At 54.0% G+C, this 18471-nt stretch overlaps 1 protein-coding gene across 2 annotated transcripts in view; it reads left to right on the top strand.

Annotated features, from left to right (window-relative positions):
• Positions 1-18471, top strand: part of ZNF469 (zinc finger protein 469) — a 240142-nt gene that overhangs the window by 184761 nt on the left and 36910 nt on the right. The window contains exon 5 of one of the 2 annotated variants that reach the window (XM_030023862.2): positions 6388-6502. The gene's annotated coding sequence lies outside the window, so the exon portion shown is untranslated. The remainder of the gene's footprint in view (positions 1-6387; positions 6503-18471) is intronic. The other variant, XM_030023866.2, reaches the window with a different exon arrangement.

The following is an 18471-nucleotide window of genomic DNA, read 5'->3' as shown; positions in this document are numbered from 1 at the left end:
TCGAGCGGTCCTCGGCTGCGAGCAGGGATGCTGGGAGCGATCCCGATACTGATGTCTGCCAGAAAAGCTTTTCTCCCCTTTGGAGAGGGATCTGGGGCAAGGAAAGCTCTTTGCTGGGGCGTGGGATGTTGCGGTGCAGCGTGCTGCTCGTGCCGGGGTGCTGCCCTGTGCCCGGGCAGCCTCGGCGGCTGCGGGCAAGGATGCAGAGGGCAGGAGGAAAAAAAGGTCGAAAAAAGATGTTGGCTCTAAGAAAAAGTCATAAAAATGAAAGAGTGGACTGGGCTAATTCCTGGATTCACAGATGGTGGGATGGGCGCAGCGCAAGGATGAGCCAGGGACGGCCCCGCTGCCCAAACCCTCCGGCGCACGGGATGGTTTCATGGCGTGGATACGGGCCACGTTGGAGAGGACTGAGACCTCCCCAACTCGTTTCATGCATGCCACAGATCATATTGAGAGCAGGTCACAGCTACTACCAACCTCACCCAGGCTTTCGCCCGTGGTCTGGAGGTACCCAGCACTGCTCAGGCTGGGGAGAAGCTTCCAGATAAGTTTCATATAAATAATTTCAAGCCAGCGGAGGGTTTGAGAGGGAAAACATTTCCCTGTAGTAATCTCCCTCGACGAGGGGCAGGAGAAAAGAGTTTGTTCTGGCCGCAGGAGGAAGACAACAGGGAGCGAGGCCACAGGATTTTTGTGCAGAAGCATTAAGGAATCATTTCCTCTGCTTTTTTTCCTTATATATTTATTTTTGGAGCGGGAAAAGGGGCTGGAGGAGGGTGGGGAGGTGAAATAATCCCAGGCAGAGTGTGTGAAGGAATCTTTATACCCCGTCCTTTTTCTTTTCTGGCTTTTTTTTTCCCCTCTGCAAGTGTTTAGAGAGGCAGGGGAGCAAGCGGCTCTGTACACTGCGGCCATTCATGGCTCAGCTGGGGGCGTGCGGGGCGCGTGGCTGGGTGGGAGCGCACCACGCCGGAGAGGAGAATAATTTGTTCACAATATAGAGCAGGGTAAAATAGGCTGGTTGTCTGAGCGTGGATGTAGCATAATGTATAGAAGTGCAAGCATCAATAAGTCTATTTATTAGCGGAGCCTTTTGCTGAGCAGGGCTGTGAATAAACTATACAGCTCGTACAAAAATGTAAATGTTAGTGATCCCTTAGAGACATAATTACAGGAAAAAATAAGGACAGCTTTTCAGCGTTTGGGAAGCCGGCCTCCTTCGTCCCCTTTCTAACTGCTGATACACAGATTATTTTCCCCCCGTGGGGTGTCTGCATCCAGCACGGCACGTCCCCCCTCTTGCAGCTCCTCCATCGTCCTCCCGGCCCGCTAATTAAAGGAAAGCTGTGTCTCCACGTCCCACGAAACGTCTTCGCCGCCTGCTTTGGTGTGCAGAGCTCTTGAATTCCTCAAGCCTGTGTGCCACTGGCTCCTCTGGACCACAGTGAAAGGTTTCATTCATCCCTCCTCTGCTGCCTTCTAGAGTTACCACACCCTGGGCCTCTGCTCCGCAGCTCCTCTCTGTTTTCCTTTCATTAGCAGGATTCCCAGATTGAATGGCTGCGAAGGGCTGGGAAGAGATGCTACAACCCCATTAGCATAAGGGCTGTGCAAATACCTGCCCCGCGCACGCTCCTGCCGTTTGCCGTGAGGTCTGCAGAGCAAGAAAGCCAAAATCTTTGGGGTTTGGGTTTTTTTTTTCTAAAGTGCTGCTCTAAAAGCAACTCTGAGTGCTGCCCCGACTGCCCTGTGCCTCAGTTTCCCTGAGCGGAGCCTGGTTCCACCCACCGCAGCGATGAGTTTACAGCACTTTCTGCAAGCTGGCAGGGGAGCTGCGGGCAGGACGGGCACTGCCCACCCTGGGAACCCCTCGGAAGATGCTTTGGGATCTTCTGGTGCTTATTTGGCTGCATCCAAGCCACGGCAGCGCTCCAGGCGAGCACATCAGGACTGCAGCGTAGCATACATGTGTGTCTTAAGTACCATAGCTGAAGCCATATGGGCTTGGCTGTCCTTGCCCTCCATGCCCGTGCGATGAGCAGGGGATGTTGACCCCCATCTCAGCAGCCAGTTCAAATCTTTTATAAAAGGGAGATGGACAGAAGAACCCCATCGCAGACGCGGGATGGACAGGGGCGGGTCTGCCTAGGCAGAGAGCGGTTTTGGTTATGTCAGCTTTTCTTTTGGGAGTCAAGCTATTCAGCAAGCCTTTACCAGAGCAAGATTAGAGGAGAGCGAGAAAATGAGTTTCTAGGAAATCCGTGCTGGGACGCGGAGGGTCACAGAAGGGTTACGATGAGGGAATTTGCTTTGGGAAGGAAGAGCAAGGCACCGCGGAGCAGCCGCGGCTTTCGCCGCCCCCTCTGCCACCCTCCAGATGAGATCAGCCCACAGCCCTGGCCTGGCTCTCTTACTGAGCTGCCACTTTTATGGATGAGCTGGTGAAGGAAATTAACTTTTGGCAAGTTTTTCAATGGGAAAGTGATGGGCTTTTCAACAGAAATTTATAGCAAAATGTTAGCTTCACGTTGACCATCTATTGTCCGCAGCAATGTTGAACCTTATTTGGGTTTTGGCCCTTTGCAACTATTCTGTTAGTAGTGGAGACTCATCTGCGATGAATTTAAATTTCACTGATTTAGTTGCCATTCCTGGAGGCTTCGCAAGTAGCTCAGGGTCCTGGGTGATTCCTCGTGTTTGATGGAAGCCCTTTGAGGCCAGCCAGGCTCTTCAGGGGTGCCATCCCCATGTCTCACGGTGCTGCTGCCGTTGCATCACTCTTTCCCTTTATCTAATGCTGGTGGTTGTCCTCGCTCCCTGGAAGGGTGCAAATTTGAAGGGTTGCGGTGGAGACTCCAGGTGATGAGCACCCAGGTAGAAAAGGGGCTTGGAGAGCCGTCTCTTCGCTAGCGGTGGTGACCCCTTCTGGTGCTCAGGACCCCATAGATGTTCCCCATGGCTTGGCTTGTCTCCTGCAAACCCAGATGTGGTGGGAACGGTGTTGGGTCCTTCTGTTCTATAGACAGTGAGTCCCCACAAAATACGCTTGTAACAACGACGGTAACGGCTGTGGGTTTGACATCTGCCTTGCAAACCCCATTGGACTTGAAATCATGCTCGGCTACTCAACCTCCTCTAACCATTGAGCAGCCCGTGTCCTTCACTGCTACCTGGCTGGATTGCCCAGTCCGGAACCACCGTTCAAAAACGTCCCGTGAGACCTCGCAGCCGGGTCTGCAGCGTGGTTTTGCATTGGCACTCCCAATGAGGTTGGCATAGAAACAATCTCCCTTACCTTGGTCTCTGATTTCTAGCCTGTAGTCAATTGGATTGTGGTTTTGAGGAGCCTGAAATAAAGAACGGGCAGACGGCAAAGACGAGCGATGCTGCCTGCAGCGTTCCTGGCCATGAATCGGCTTCTGGCTTGTCTCTGAGGTTGGGTCCTCAGCACCTTCCTTCGCACCATCTCACACAAGTGCTTGGCCAGCCCGCGTGCTCCAAAGCTCTGCAGATTGGAGTTGTGGATTCAGATCAGGATCAGACAGCCTTGATGCGTGCTTCGGTCAGACCAAAGTCTGTTTTCACCCCATCACTTGTGCAAATCCAGGGTACGTGCTTGCAAGGAGGCTGGCATGGTAAGGAACGCCCTGATGGAGCGGAGGAGCTGCGGGGCCGGATCCTGACCCGGCTCATTGCAGCAGATCAGGGCAGCGGTCCTGCAAATTACCTGGCCTGCATCAGGAGGATGCTGAAAGCCTTTGGCTAAAAGGGAGCAAAGCAAGGGAAAAATCTTCTATATCAACTAACACTGCAGTATATTAATAATGTATAATTAATATATACTTATAATCTGGTACCATTAAAAATAAGCATGAGGCCAGCTGTACTTGGATGAAAACATTTTCTTGTGTATAAGTTGAGAACAGTTTTGAGCCCACCTGATTTCTAGGAAATTTGGTAGATGTCACAGAAGAAATCCAGTGTGAGGAAGAACAGGGCACTTTGATCCTGATGTCTAATGCATCAAATGCTGATGGGGTCATCACCACCTGGGGGAAAAACCACTATTCCTGGGTCCAAAAGGGAATTCTGAGGCCTCCAAATGATGGGCTGGGTTTTATTTTAATGCAGTCTTATACGTATTTTAAGCAGCGTTTCATGCAGAAAGATGCACCTGGGTTTGATTTATGTTACATGAGAAACGTCTTGGCCAAGGCAAAAAGCACAGAACTGGGGAGGGGGGGGGGGGGACGAAATGAAATCTTTCTTTTATTGTGTATAATGGGATGTTTGCTCTGTGACAATTATATAAGTGGTTTCATGTTAGTGGGTTCAAAACAGATCTATGAATGCAGCATGTATTTTAAAATTCATTGTTTTGCCCTGTGAATGAGTCTTCTAAAAAAGTCCCAGGCTGGGATCCAGAGCCAACTCGCTGGTAGATGGGGTTCAGTCCGTAGTAGCTCCCTTGGCTTTGGGGAAGTTCCTCTGGACTTACCTCATTAGCTAAACAAGCCTTTCTTCCTCCTTCATCCCTCCTCCTGGATGTGCGCGCTGTATTGGGGACTGCATGTGATGTTTCACGGTGATATTTGCCAAATGGATGCTAAAGGCTGGCGCGCTGGTACCCTTCTTGCTGGAATAAAGCACGCTGCAGATGCGCGGAGATGACCTCCTATACAGAGGATGGTTTGGGGTGTTTTCCCCAAGGAAAGATCTGCTGCCAAAAGCCACGCATACGCTTCAAAAAGCAAAAGCTGAGCCCGTGCCGAAGCCTTGGCAGCGCTGGGAGGGTGATGGGGGGAGCCGGGATGCTGGGCGCGAGCTGGCAGCATTGGGCAGCACCGTCAGCCTGGACTGGTTCACCCACATAGAGCTGGGTTCGGGCTTGGTGGGACAGGCTAGAGGCAAGCTGGGCAAAAGCAACATTTTTCAGCCCCTTAGTTCTGGTTTTCATCAAAATAGGCCTTTGCTGAAATTGTACAGGCCTTTGGAGAGCTTTTGATCCAAACTGGTGTGTATTATTATATACCATGTTTCCATAGGGTATTGGAGGCCATGAGAGCAAAACCATGGATGGGAGGTTGTCCGTGCTGCGCAAAACAGCGGCGCGGGGCACAGCTGTAACCCAGCGATGCCAAGAAATGTTTGCTCGCTTCTGGGGCGGAAATAAACCAAAAAAAAAGAGAAAGAAAAAGATGTTAAATATGAGTAATTCAAAACCGCGCGAGCTTTATTGCAAACAACGTCAAAAGTTGGTGTAGCCCCACTATTGCAGTCCGCAAAAGCCAGATTTTCAAAGGCAGTTTGCAGTCATTGCTCTAAATAAGGATGTGCTCTTCCAGGGGCTGCTCCGTTCGGAGCTGCTTGGATGGCATCCAGTCCAGGGGTTTTATTGCAATTCCACTTGATTGCCGAGATTAGATGAGGACTCATTCTCTACGCTTACAGAGCTCCGGGAATAATCGTCGCAACGTGAAAAATGTCAGTCGGTCTCGTGCTATGGAAAGTCGTATTGACCTCAGAGCGAGGTTTCAAATATTACACCCGCTGCTGTCAGAGGAGAGCAAAGCAGATAATCCTCCTGGCCTTTTATCCTTACAAATTGGGAGAATGCTGCTTTTGGTTTTTTTGGTTGTTTTTTTTTTTGGTTTTTTTTGTTTTTTTTTTTTTTTTACCATGAGACATGAGCAGACCTGATCACAGATTGGGGGGAAAAAGAGGCCAAATTCTCCTTCCACTGGCGGTGCTGCAGGCAGGAGCAGCCCAGCAGTTTGCCAGGGCAGGGCCTGATCCTGCTCTGCTGCAAATCAGCCCCAGCTGCCTCAAAGGCAGCGAGGTGGCTCTGGATTTACTCCGGTGTAACTGGGAGCCGGCTGCTGGTGCGGAGGATGTGTGCCTTTGATATTGTAACCTAAAACTGGCAGCTTTCCCTGCTCTGGCAGGAGTTTAGAAACATTGCCATATGAGCTGGTTTTCCAGAGAGGCCTGAAAATGCAATCCATTATCTGATATTTTGTAGCAGCTTTTTTAATTAAGGCTTTGGCTGAAGGGCTGATTAAAGAGGTGTGTGGTTTTTTTGTCCTTAGGGACTTGGCACATCCTCACGTCTGTCACCCTTCTGCAACTACAAGACTCACTTTTCCTCCCGTGTCATATTTGGAGCGAAGCTTTTTTTTTTTTCCCCCCTTTCTATCTTTTTTTTTTTTTTTTTTTTTTCCCCTACCAGAGGTGCAGATAAATCATTATAGTCTCCGCTCAGCTTGTCTCCTTCTCCCGTAGCCCAACTTCTGTGTGCTACTGGCTGGTGCGGCGCGGAGGGGGCGTGAGCAGCGCAGCTCCGTGCCTGTGGTCAGTAATGAAGACTTCTCTTTTTATACACAGATTACGGAGGAACTGCACACAGGGCCAGACGGCAGCTCTTAATTTCCCGACTTTTTAATTTTTCAGCCCTCACCGAGGAGAATGCAGCCTTCGCCTCCGGCCGACTTATAATGAGGTGAGTAAACACCCTTTTGTCATTTAAGGCTTGCTGCCTGATGTCATGTAAATATTATTTTTGTTTGGTAGAAGGACGAGGGGGGGAAAGGAGAATGTGCTGTTTGCCACATGTCAGTGTCGGGGGTTTAATACCTCCGCTCCAGTGATTTCCTCGGGTTTTATTCGCCTCAGGAATCCGCCTTGCTGAAGGCTCCTGCTTTTTTGCTCTGCAAAGTCCCTTTAACACAACTTTTCTCCCCCCCACCCCGCTTCCCCTTTCTTGCTCATTCAATGACTCAACGAGGTTTGTCAGAGTTTAAAAAAAAAATGATGCTCCTTTGCTGCAAAGTATTTGGGCTATTTGTGTCATCCCGGAACTTTAAAAGAAAAATCAGTGCCATCCCCTTTCTCCCCCCCCCTAAAGCTAAAGGTGCCCCCGGTTTGCAGCTGGGGGCTGCTCCCGGGAACCGGGTTCCGCTTTTCTCCTGTCATCGGCTGTCACGATCCCACCTCTCCCGGGAAAGTGTCGCCTCTGCCCCGGCGGGGTGACCCCCCCCCCCGGGGGATAAAGAGTTAATCCCCCACCCCCCGACTTCAGCTGCAAAAAATATGAAGTGAGGATAGATCTGCTCATCTGCTGAGCAGAGAAGTTGCCTTTGATGTCGGTCCTTCCTTTCCTCCTCCTTTTTTTTTTTTTTTTTCCCCCCCCCCCCCCCCCTTAACCCTTCTGCCGGTGCTTGCTGGCTCCCGGGTGGATTTACGGACACCCCCCCTTCCCCTCCCCGGGACTATCGTGAGGGTGGCAGAGGGTCGCCGACACGCAGGGACATCGTGAGGTGCTGGCATCTCCCCACCCATTTGCTCCCCCCCCAACTCCCGGGATGTGCATCCCCCCGGCAGCGCTCCCGCCGGTCCCGGGGCAGGGGGGGGGCACCGGCGACCAGAGGAGCGGGGTGGCGAACGAGCTGTCACCTGGGGTGGCCCGAGCCTTTTTTTGGTGGTGGTGGTGGTTTTTTGGGGGGGGGGGGGGGGGGTTAACCCCTTTTCTTCGCCGCCGAAGAAAAGCGCTGCTGTCGCTTTAAGGCAGAAGTCCCTTTAAGTGACTTTCCATTTGCTGCTTTGGAGAGCTGAGAATTTGGTTTCCCAGCTTTCCTCTGAATTGTGTGCAGTAGTCAGAGGGAGTTAAAAAAAATTGAAAAATAACAAAATAACAGCAAAAAATAATGTACACTCGCAAAAGCTGCAGCAGCAGCAAGAAAAGGGAAAAAGGGGAAAAAAACACCCTGAGGTTTAGGAAAAAAAAATGAGATTTAGGGAAAAAACTAAGATTTAGGGGAAAAAACCTAAGATTTAGGGAAAAAAAACTAAGATTTAGGGGGAAAAAGTCATCTGCTACCGTTTCCCTTTGCCTTCCTGCTCCCGTTCCGCTCTCCCTGCGTGGGGAGCAGAGGAATGGGGCAGTGGCCGATGGTGAAGCCTCCCCATGGGACACGGAGGGGGGGACCGGGAGGATGCTGCACCCCCCCGGGTGTAGCAGGGTGTCTGCACCCACCCGCACCGGGCACCAATGGGGTTAATAGCCCTCCTCAGCTGGGGAGCATCATAAATTGCAACTGTGCCCCACCAAATTAATTTGCACTTTCTTTTCCTAATGTTTGCTCTGAGAACAACAACAAAAAAAAAAAAAAAAAAAGAGGAAAAAGAGGAGGAAAAAAAAAAGCCCCTAAATAAATAAGCAGCCTGGAAGGGGGCTGGGGGAAGGCTGTTTCCTCAATTAGCTGGGACTTGCCTTCTCTTGACGAACGGAAGGCAGCGCGTTTTAGCCTCTGGATTTGTGGAGCTTTCTCAAAGTGCCAAGTCTGGTTATACGGGGACTTTGGAGGGTTAGGTGGAGGAATCTGAGTCGTGCTCTGCTCCGTTAACTCCTTCGGGGCTGAGCGGCTTTGGGAACCCCGGCCTGGCAATGCAAAACGAACCGGCAACCCCATAAGGAGGGAGATTTTTGGCACCCGAGCGCTTGGGAGAGGCGATTCCTCCAGCCGGGACCTCGCCAGGGTGGGGGTTCGCCTGCGCAAGGTGCGCTGATGGAGAGATGCCGTGGGGATGGCCGGACCTCGGGACGGGTTGAGCGTATTTGTCATAGTTGGTAGTGGGTGACTCGCGGGCGCTGCGGTCGAAGAGCAGTTTTTGGGGGCTGTGCAGAAGGTCAGGGTGTATCGGCGGTCCTCGTGCCTGGGAGGAGAGGTTGAGGATGCGGTTAGCTTGCGGCGAGGTGCCGGCATCGCAGCACATCACACCCGTGCTGTACCGTCCCGTACCCTACCGCACCGCTCTTGCGGTCAGCAAACGTTGTGCAAGCAGTAATGGCAGGAATTGCTTTTGGCACCGTAAAAATACAGTTATATTTGGGGATAAATGCAAGAACTGGCTGCACACCACCACCAGCCAACAGCTTTGGAGAGAGACATCCTAACCAGGCTGGTGCAGGGAAAATGCTCTCTGGCAGAATAGAGTTGCCTGTGTTGCAACTCGGCCAGGGTACGTGGGGAAATACCTTCACCTATATGGAGAGAAAATCTGGGAATTGAAAATTCACGTCCCGGTCCGTCCCATCCTTGGAAAAGAGGCCTTGGCCGTGCATGGACGTGGGATGTCTTGATGTGGTTCCTGCTGACTTGCCGTGCCTTTGCCCAGAGACCTGCTGTCCCCGGGAAGTCGGCCCACATCGCACCCCGCGCCGGCACGGCTGGAGCCGGCACCCCGTAAAGCCGCCGAGCCTGCTTTATGGGCAAGTGCAGGCAGCACAGGAGGGGCTCTCACCTGCCTGCGCCTGGCAGGGAAGCCTGCCCGCCTCGCAGTCACACTAAGGCTCCTTTACCCCTCATTGGAAGCATAAAGGGGCCTTAAAAAGGAAGCAAAAGTAACTTAAATTTAATTTACACTCACTTAGAGACCTCTTTACATGGCTAGAGGAGCATAAAGGGGCCTTAATGTAGCTGGGAATCAACCCCTGAAGGTATCTGCGCCTGACTGCTGGGCATTCATTTTGCAGAAGCTCACCTCAGGCTGCAATCCAGCTTTTAATTCCTCAGCCCAGATCTGCCGACGTACGGGGAGCAACAGCATCGGCCCTGGTGGGGTTAGGTCTCATTTACACGTGCGTAAGCGAAATCAGAGTTGGGCTTCCACGGAATAACTTGAAGGGAGCATGGTCTTGGCTTGCCAACACATTTGTGCCAGCCTCGGGTCTCTCCATCGTCCGCTTGGGATCAAGCGAAAGGATTTCCCAGTTTAAATTCCCGCTCCGGCGTGGAAAGGGACTCTCCTCTCCCTCCTGCCGAAGGGCAGAGGACCGGGGAAGAGAAGCTGGATGACTCACGGAGGGGATGGCCGATGGTGTTCCTCGTCGCTTAACACCCACTCACGTGGATGTGGCTTCCCGGGAAGACTGAGCCTGCCCTCGCCTCTCTGTTATTGCAAACAAAGCGAAGATTGACAGCGCCGTGCGCTGCGCAGAGGAAACCGCATCGCGGCCGTGTGCCCCGGGAGACACCGCGGAGTTGTTTGGGGTTTGCCTGGTCCCCTACCAATCCCAACTCCTGGCTGGCCGGAGCCCCTACGACAATCATTGCCGAGGTGCTGCTTGTTTTAAAGCACCCACACCGCAGCCCAGCAAAGGGAAAGGGTCCGCGAGCCGTTTAGCAGCATCCCCCGTGACACCAGGAATCCCTGTGCCACCCCTGTCACGGGCTCACTGCATTCCGGAGGAGCTGGAAGAAGTGACATCCAACCCCAGGTTTGATGAACTTGAGCCAGGATTCAGGGAAAGCCGGCCCGTGTGGGATGGTGGGACGGCTGGGAGGGAAGATTTGGGTCTCGTGCGGACTGTCCCTCTGCACCCTGGGCAGCCGGGGCACTCCTGCCTGCCTGCACACGTGGCCTGAGTTTTCCAGGATAACACCCGTCAGGCATGCGAGAGCCGGGGTCTCCCTTTGGAGCATCGCCGGAGGGTAATGGGATCCAGCGTCTCTGCTTATTTATAGCCCTCAAAGACCTTGGAGCAAAGAGCCTGTGGACGAGGCCACTGGTGGAAGAGGCTGAAACCAAGAACTTGCCCTATCTCAGAAAAGGACAAGGTGTTTACATCTAAGAAAACCATCCAGGTTTATCACAACTCTGGTTCAGAAAGGAATATTCAACCCGGAGCTTTAGAGCTGCGTTTAATGATGACCAGGGCCAGCATTCCCATGGGCGGAGTCCCGCTTGAGGCTGTCCCCCCATCCTTCACTATGGGATGCTCTCAGAGACACGGGGACAGACAAAATGGCCTGAGGTCTGACCCTTTCTCGCCGTTCCCATGCTCGCAGAGTCGCTGGCATCAGCCCTCTCCACTGTGCAGCAGGATTCAGGAGCGTGCATTTTGCTTTGCGAGGACGCACATCCCTCCTTCCTCCGGGGTCCTGCAAACGTAGGAACGAAATCCAGCAGGGAGGGACCAGTGCTTGTGCTGTCCCCTGTGTTTTCTTTTGGTTTTTAATCTGGTTTTTTTTTTAGTCTTTGGTTTTAAACAAGTTTAACGGTCACCTGTCCCTGACCTGGCGGGTAGCGGGGTCGGGAGCGTGGCACATGAGTGCCAGGCACTGGCAGGGCGGCAGGCAGGTATTTGCGCTGCGTTTTGGCCTCCTCGCAAGCCCGGCTTCCCCCGTGCCAACCCTTGCTGCCTGCCCACCCGCCTTCCAGGCAGCGCTCTGAAATCCGCCTGGCACCCACTCCTTCCCCTCTCGTGGCTTTGCCCGCCGGCAAGGTCTTTTCCATCCCTGCATTACCCACCAGCTCTGCCCCGGTGCCCCCCGTGCATGGGACGGGCTGCTGGAGCCCTCGGGAAGGAGCTGGGCACGGTCGAGTCCCCGGGTGCAATGCACGGGGAACTGCAGGACCCGAACCAGCTCGTGCATCGATAGAGATCTCCTTCGGAAGGCATGTGAAAAATGCAGCCGCGGGCGACCATCAGTGTCCCCTTCAAAAAAAAAGAACCTGATCTATTTTTGGTTTGGATCTGCTGCTTTTTAATTAAGGGGAACGGCCTGCCCTCTCCCTGTGGCCGCACAGAGCTGCCCGGACAAACGGGGTGGCAGGAATTATTTAACGCCCCTTCCTGTCAAGCTGTCATGTTTAATTAGCACCCTCCTGCCCCAGCCCAGGTTAAAACCAGGCTGCAATAACACCGGGTGCTGGCCCGGGGCTTCCCACTCAGCAGCACCTCCAAAATACCTCCCTGGGAGGGACGTGTAAGGGGACCCCAACGTTTCTCCGGGCGTTGCACTGTGCGTTAATGTTTCTTCTTAGCTGGACCGTGCCGTTGCAGTCGGGACTCCCCGGGTGAAGGACTGGCTGCAGACTCAGAGCTGGAGACCCTCGGTAGCCCTGCAAGGGGGAAAGGCTGCTCTGCAGTCCCGTACAGCCGCGGGGGGATGATAAGCGAAAAGCAGCTTCGTGGCTCTGCCTGCCGCATCTGAAACTGCGCAGCCAAGAGATGCAAACTGCTCCTATAGACGTCTCCTGCCAGCCCGGAGGTGTTCGGGCAATGCTACCGGGTTCTTTTGGCACCGGCTGGCTGGTATTGCCTCTCTGGGCAGGTCTAGGATCTCCCTGGACTGGGCATCACCTGCCCCCAAAAGCACGGACCCTGAAAAGCCTGGGCTCTTCGGAGGAAGAGGAGGAGGAGGCAAGCTGGGAGCAGGGATGCACATGGGGGGTTCAGAGCAACCTCCCCTCCCAGCCGGGGCCCGTGGTGGCCGCTGCCAGGGGATCACCGTTGGCGTCGCCTTCAGCCGAGTCCCCTGCCCACCCCACCTGGCCTGGGGGAATGATCTTCAAACGCCAACGCTGGGCTGCAGAGGATGGGAAGGAACCCTGTGCTCTCCTGGTACTTATCAGCGGCCAAGAAACAAATTTTTCTAATTGACAGCAACCCACAGCATTTTACAGAGGTGAGAGAAGGCCGGCGGTCTATCGGGCGTGCTGTGAAACCGGAGCGGGACAACATCCAGCCCCGATGGATAGAGCGGAGCTGACCTGCCTTGGCCGGCTCCGGTCCAATAACTCGCTTGTGTTTGCATTTAATTATGAACGTAAAAAAGCCCTTTCTTTTCACAACAACAAAGCCTTGAACCACACTTCAAAGTTGGGTTTCTGGGACAGTTGCATACCTTTTAAAAATAGCCCTCTGAGCGGTGCCAAGTGCTAAATGGATTGCAGAGGGCAGGTCCCCCACGTGGGGCTTCAAACAGCCCAGGCAGCGCCGCTGCCTGCGACTGCTGCCTGCGACTGCTGCCTGCGACTGCTGCCGCTCCCCCGAGACCCTCCCAAAGAGGGTCCGTGTGTTGCATGAAGCTGCAGCTCTGCTTTTCCTTCTCTCGGGCTTGACTTCGTGGGCATTGCAAATCAGGAGATGGCGAGGCTGAAGCTGCCAGGCAAAGCCCTTGGAGGGTGTTTGGGAACGGCGTGGAAGTGCCCACCTGAGCTGACGTCCTCCTGGCCTTAAGTGCCATTCGGGAGGCGGCCGTTTATCACCTGGGAAGTTGTAACTGGAATATCCATGGCAGGGAAAAGGCTGGAGGGGAAACTGAGGCAGCGCTGGTTCAGATCCAGGTGTCCTCCCACCCCATCCCAGTCTCTGCTGGGACTCGTCTGGCTTCTGAGGAGTGTCCTGGCCCTTCAGCCCCACCTTGGTCCTGCTTGTGGTCAAGTGTCCTCAGAGCTGACGGTTTGGGGTCTTTTGACTCTAAAACAATGAGTTTTGCTCCCCTGAGTGTTTTTCTAAGCATCGACTGAGTTTATTTTCTCCCTTGCCTGTTGGCGACACAGAAATCATAATATACAGAGTGGGAAAGAGGAGGTCTGTAGCAAAGAGAGCCCAGTTCTCACGGCGATTAACTGAGATAAACACAAATCTACCCAGCAGCACTGACATGCCCTGGCTCGGAGCATCCTCGTCCCTGCCCCGACCTCCCTCAGCAGCAGCACGGGCAGGACCCTTCCCGTGGGACCGCTGCTGCCAGGGATTTAGGCAGGGGCTGCCTCCCCGGAGCCAGCCCTGAGAGGGCAGCTTGTCCAAAGTCAAGGTGAAAGTTTTAAAGAAGGTGTTTCTTACCGCAAGGAAGCAGAAACCGTGTCTCTGAGGAGCCAGGACCTGGGGCCCGGAGATGAGGATTTGCTTCAAGCAAATTTGTTGCATTTTTCTGGGGTAGCATCTCTTCGCCTGCGATGCCTCATGGGCATGTGGGAGCCTGAAAGCTGTTGATGAAGATGAGGGAGTTTGACCTGTGCTGTGAAACAAGGCATCAGATCTCTTCCCCGTTCGGCTTTCCCAGAAGCAAAGTCAGGGTGGATGAGATCTGGTGAGATGTCAGCATCGCGCAGCATCCTCCGGTGCTTTGGGACCGGCGTGGCTGATGTCCCCAAGATCCACAGGACCACGCCAGCACCGTTCAGATGCTCCCACCGCGGGCTGTGTCCCTGATCGCCGTTCCCATCACCGCGGAGGGTGCTGCTCCTTTCCTCCGTGGAGAAATGCTGCCCGGGCTGGGGCTCTTCCATAAAGCCCTGCAAACCCAGCAGAAGCAAATTGCTACCTACTGGAGATGAAACCCGGCTCCCAGGGCAAAGGAGACTGCATGTAACTCCGGGAAAAGCTATTCGTGTCGGAAGCGTGCTTTTCTTGGACTGCTCCGCTGTATTTATGCAGGCTGGTATGTGGGGAGTAATTAGAACCTCATCCCAAGTACTTGACGAGCATGTTTTCCATTCTAGATGTTGACAGGTCAGGCTATCCGGCCATTCCTCTGTGCCTAAGAATGTTGACATTTTATCTTTGCTGAAACCAAAACAAGGTCCCAGGAAGTTCTTGGACCGGAGAGAGCGATGCTGCTTATTGACAGCCTGCCGGTCACATGCGTGGTGCTTCACACGCATGTGAAAACGCCGGGCTCCCTGTGCCCACACCTAACCCCGCCGGGGTGATGGGAATGGGGGGGAATGGGAGAAGCTGGTGCAGGCATCCATGCGGAGGGGCTGGGGCTGTCACGGCTGCCGAGAGGCATGGGAAAAGGATGCCGAATGGAGCAGAGCGAGCAGGGCTGGGAGGCGTTTGCCTGGACGAGGCTGGATGGGTGCAAGGGCAAGGTGCTCCCATCCAGAGTGGGGATTTGGGCACCTCGGAGCAGCCGCTGGAGAGTCTGTGCTGCTGCAAGAGTGGAAACAGGGAGAGGTGGGTGCTTCAAACCTCCAGACCGTGGGTTTCACTAAAAACCTGGTGTCTAACCTGGCAGGAGAGAGACGTGAGGACGCCGAGGATGCACATGGTCTTATCTCTCTAAAAGACCTTGTAAAACCTGCAGGAAATACCCAGGAGGCAGCTTGGGCTGGCAAAGCTTACGAAGCTGTCAGAGGAGGTTTCGGGGAGTTCACACAGCCCTGAGCGGCTGAACTAAAACGACCATATTTCAGGGGATTCATGAGACAAAAGGGGAGCCCGTCGGGAACCATCCCCTCTGCCCTTGCCCGCGACGGTCCCGGCGTCCCAGCCCACACCTCGGATCTCCCTTTCCACCCCTCTGAAGCTGGAAAAGCCCCTGGAGGACACACCAGAAGGGCTGGGTTAATTGCCTGGTGTGGGATGCCTGTTCTTCAGCAAATGGATTAATAACGGGGAGGGGAAGGAGCACTCTGGGGTGGGAGCACCCTCAAACCCTGCCTGTGCATCCCGGCGACCTGGGGGACGGGATGCTGGAGGGAGGGGATGGGTTGGCAGGAGCCGGACTGGCTGCAGGCGAGACCGACAGCCGTGGCATCGCTCCCATCCCGCCGATCCCCACGTTTCACAGCAGCCCTGCTCCCGTTTTGGGTCGTGGCTCACTGCCGGAGCATCGTGTTGGGGAAGGAGGATTATTTTCCTTCTCCACGTTTGCCTTCCATGCAAACCAGCCCTACCGTGTAATGTTTCTCATTTCCTCTATACATTAATGAAGGCTCAAAGTGAAAAGCTGCACACTTAGGCTGACCTAACCCCGAGCTAAGCCGGCAGCCGGAGGGACACAATGAGCCGGCTGTTTGGACCTGGCTGGCACCGGCTCCTTGTCTGCTCCCAACACAATGGTGTTTTCCTTGGCCGGCGTTCAGAGGCGCGGGAGGGAGACGGTGACAGGGAGGATTCCCACAGTCCCCCCGGCGAAACTGCCCAACACCGTGGCATCGTGCCTCCGGGACGTGCCACGGAGCCGAGCCCGTCCTTGGTGGTGTGACCCTGCGGTGCTGGCTCTCTCCGAAGGGTGCAGGGAGCGGGGTGAGATGGGCAGCGCAGCCGAGCACGGCATGAGATGCTAGCGGCGGAGGAACCAGCACCAGTATCTGTGTGTGCAGGGTCTCTGTTTCATCCATCCCATTGGCATCCTCTTGGAAATTTAAAAAAAAAAAACCTAAATTTAGTGGTGGAGCATTGCTCTTGAAATGGAAAATTTGGGGTTTTTTTTTGTCCACCTTCTCAGCTGACACTAATCACAGACTAGCTCTGGCGGCTCACACCTGCATTTTGGGGTAATAAACCCTTTTTCCATAATATTCTCCCCGCAGCTTTAGCAAGTGGTGTGCTTCCCAATAGCATTTCCACTAAGACCAGTGTTCTATTTCATATAAAGTCCTTCTGAACATGTTTCGGTGGCCTCTTCTCCCTCCGGACCAAGGAAGCATTTCATTGTCATTTATCGCGCCACAGCGGAGGAGACCGGCCGGCAGCAGGGCAGCACAGTGGGTGCGTGTACAGCGCCTGGCAGATCTCGTACATGTTGCTTTTCCATCAGCTCAGCACACGATGGGGGCACGGGCATAACGAGAGGCAGCAACCCATCGTGGCCTTGCAGAGCTCACACCGCCTTGCGCATCTGGTGTATTATTTATAGAAATTCAAGCCCTGTTTCACCTGCACACACCGCAGCTGGTGAATGTCCTCCCAGGGAGGTAAAGTTTTTAATGAAAACCTGCTCTAGCTATCACTGTGAGCGTTGGGGTTACGCACTGGCTTTTCGTTGCCTTGATATCCACTCAGGGCGAGAGCAGGTGAGCTGCGATCCCGACCTCGCGTTCCCCGGCTGCTCCAGCAGCGATGCTGCGTGCCGATGCTGCATGCCGGGGAGCGATGCCAGGTCCCTGCCCCACGCTGCGCAAGAGGCACTGCTTCTCGCCCCGATGCTTCGTCACCCTCCGGCTGGAAGTCCGAAACCCCTTTCCTGCCAGCCTCCACCTGCCTCCGCCTCAATTACAAGCAAGGAATTGCAAGCAAGGCAAATTGGGAGCAAGGAATTGCAAGCAAGGAATTGCAAGCAAGGCAATTGCAAGCAAGGAATTGCAAGCAAGGAATTGCAAGCAAGGCAATTGCAAGCAAGGAATTGCAATTAAGGCAATTGCGAGCAAGGAATTATGAGCGAGGAATTGCAAGCAAGGCAAATTGCAAGCGAGGAATTGCGAGCAAGGCAAATTGCAAGCAAGGCAAGTCGCAAGCAAGGAATCGCAACCAAGGCAACTGCCAGCAAGGAATTGCGAGCAAGGTGGGTGTTTCCCAGAGCATCCTGGTGGGATCCCTTTCTTCAGCTTGCTGCTTTTCACTCTTCAGGATTATTTTTTTTAATTTGGAAGCAGTGTAAAGCAGTGCTGCAGGTGCCTGCAGATGCTATCCAGGTTGGCGCAGCAGTAACCCGCAGCAAATCTCCAACAGTGAAGCACCCAGGTTGCACATGAGCCGGAGCAATGAGCACAGGGCCTGTCACGGTGCTCCCATGGGAGCAGGGCGCGATGCTGCCGAGAGCTTAGGGATAAGCTTTTAAGTCCAGTATTAGTGCAAAAAATATGAGAATCCGGTTCTATATACCATCCCGGACAGAAGGTACCTGGTGGCAGAGGCTCTCCCATCGCACACGCTGCGGCATCGCTGGCTCTGCTGCCGAAGCTGCAAGCTGAGCAATTCAAGCGGGAAGGTTTTGAGTAGCGGGGATAATTAATTTTGGAAGAGATTACGAAAGCTGTGGTGAATTCTCTGTCACTTCGAGAGCCCAAAGCAGACTCTGGACGCTGGTGTAAAATATCTGCTTTCATTCAACCGCAAGCTCTCGGGGCGAGGCCAGAATCCCTCGGTGAGACTTTTCTGGCCAGCGCTGTGCTGGAAACCAGTGACTGGCTGATCAGAGGGAAGAGTAGTAATCTTAATTTATCACATACTTTTCATCCCAAAGCACTTCCACAGTCCGAGCGATCTTCGCTGCCAACTGTTTGCAGCAATCCTTTCAACTACCCGAGCTGAAATGTTTCCTGGGCTGTGACGGCAGCGAGGGCTGTCGGGAGGCAGAGGCAGGTTGCTCTGAAAAATCTCTTTTTCCAGTAGGGAGAAATCCTTCCAGAGAGATGCACAAGCTGGACAGACGGAGCTCCCCGGATGGGAATGTCGGCTGGGGAGAGTTTCACAACCCTGAGTTCATGGCAAGGTCCTTGAGACGACTACAGGGCTTGCACGGCGTGGATCCGGTCTGCATCCCAACGGATTTTGCAATATAACATCCCTCCCACAGCTGTCAGGGTGTTGCTGCCGCAGCCCTGGCTTGCAGGAGGAGCGAGCCGGGAAATTTTGTGGCATCAAAGGCCATCACGCTTTGCACGAGCAGTCCCGAGACGGTGGCACCAGCCATGCGAGGGCTTGGCTTGCAGAGAATATTTCAATGCAGCCCTGCATCCCGGCCGGGCTGGCTTCTCGGTGGGGCTGGAGAAAACCTCGAGGCCAGGAACGGCACATCTGAGCATTACTCAGCATTGGAAATCGAGGTCTTAGCCCTGTTTGCCCGTGACAGGTCTAAACTGGGATTTTCTCTCCGCAGCTCCGGGGTTAAATGGGAGCTGCACACCCCGATGCGTGCTGCAGATGTGCGAGATGCACACCCCGATGGC

Source organism: Aquila chrysaetos, chromosome 9, assembly GCF_900496995.4.
Source record: "Aquila chrysaetos chrysaetos chromosome 9, bAquChr1.4, whole genome shotgun sequence".
NCBI classification, from domain to species: Eukaryota; Metazoa; Chordata; class Aves; order Accipitriformes; family Accipitridae; genus Aquila; species Aquila chrysaetos.
Note: the sequence above shows the minus strand (reverse complement) of the source record. Positions and strands in the feature narration are given on the sequence as shown.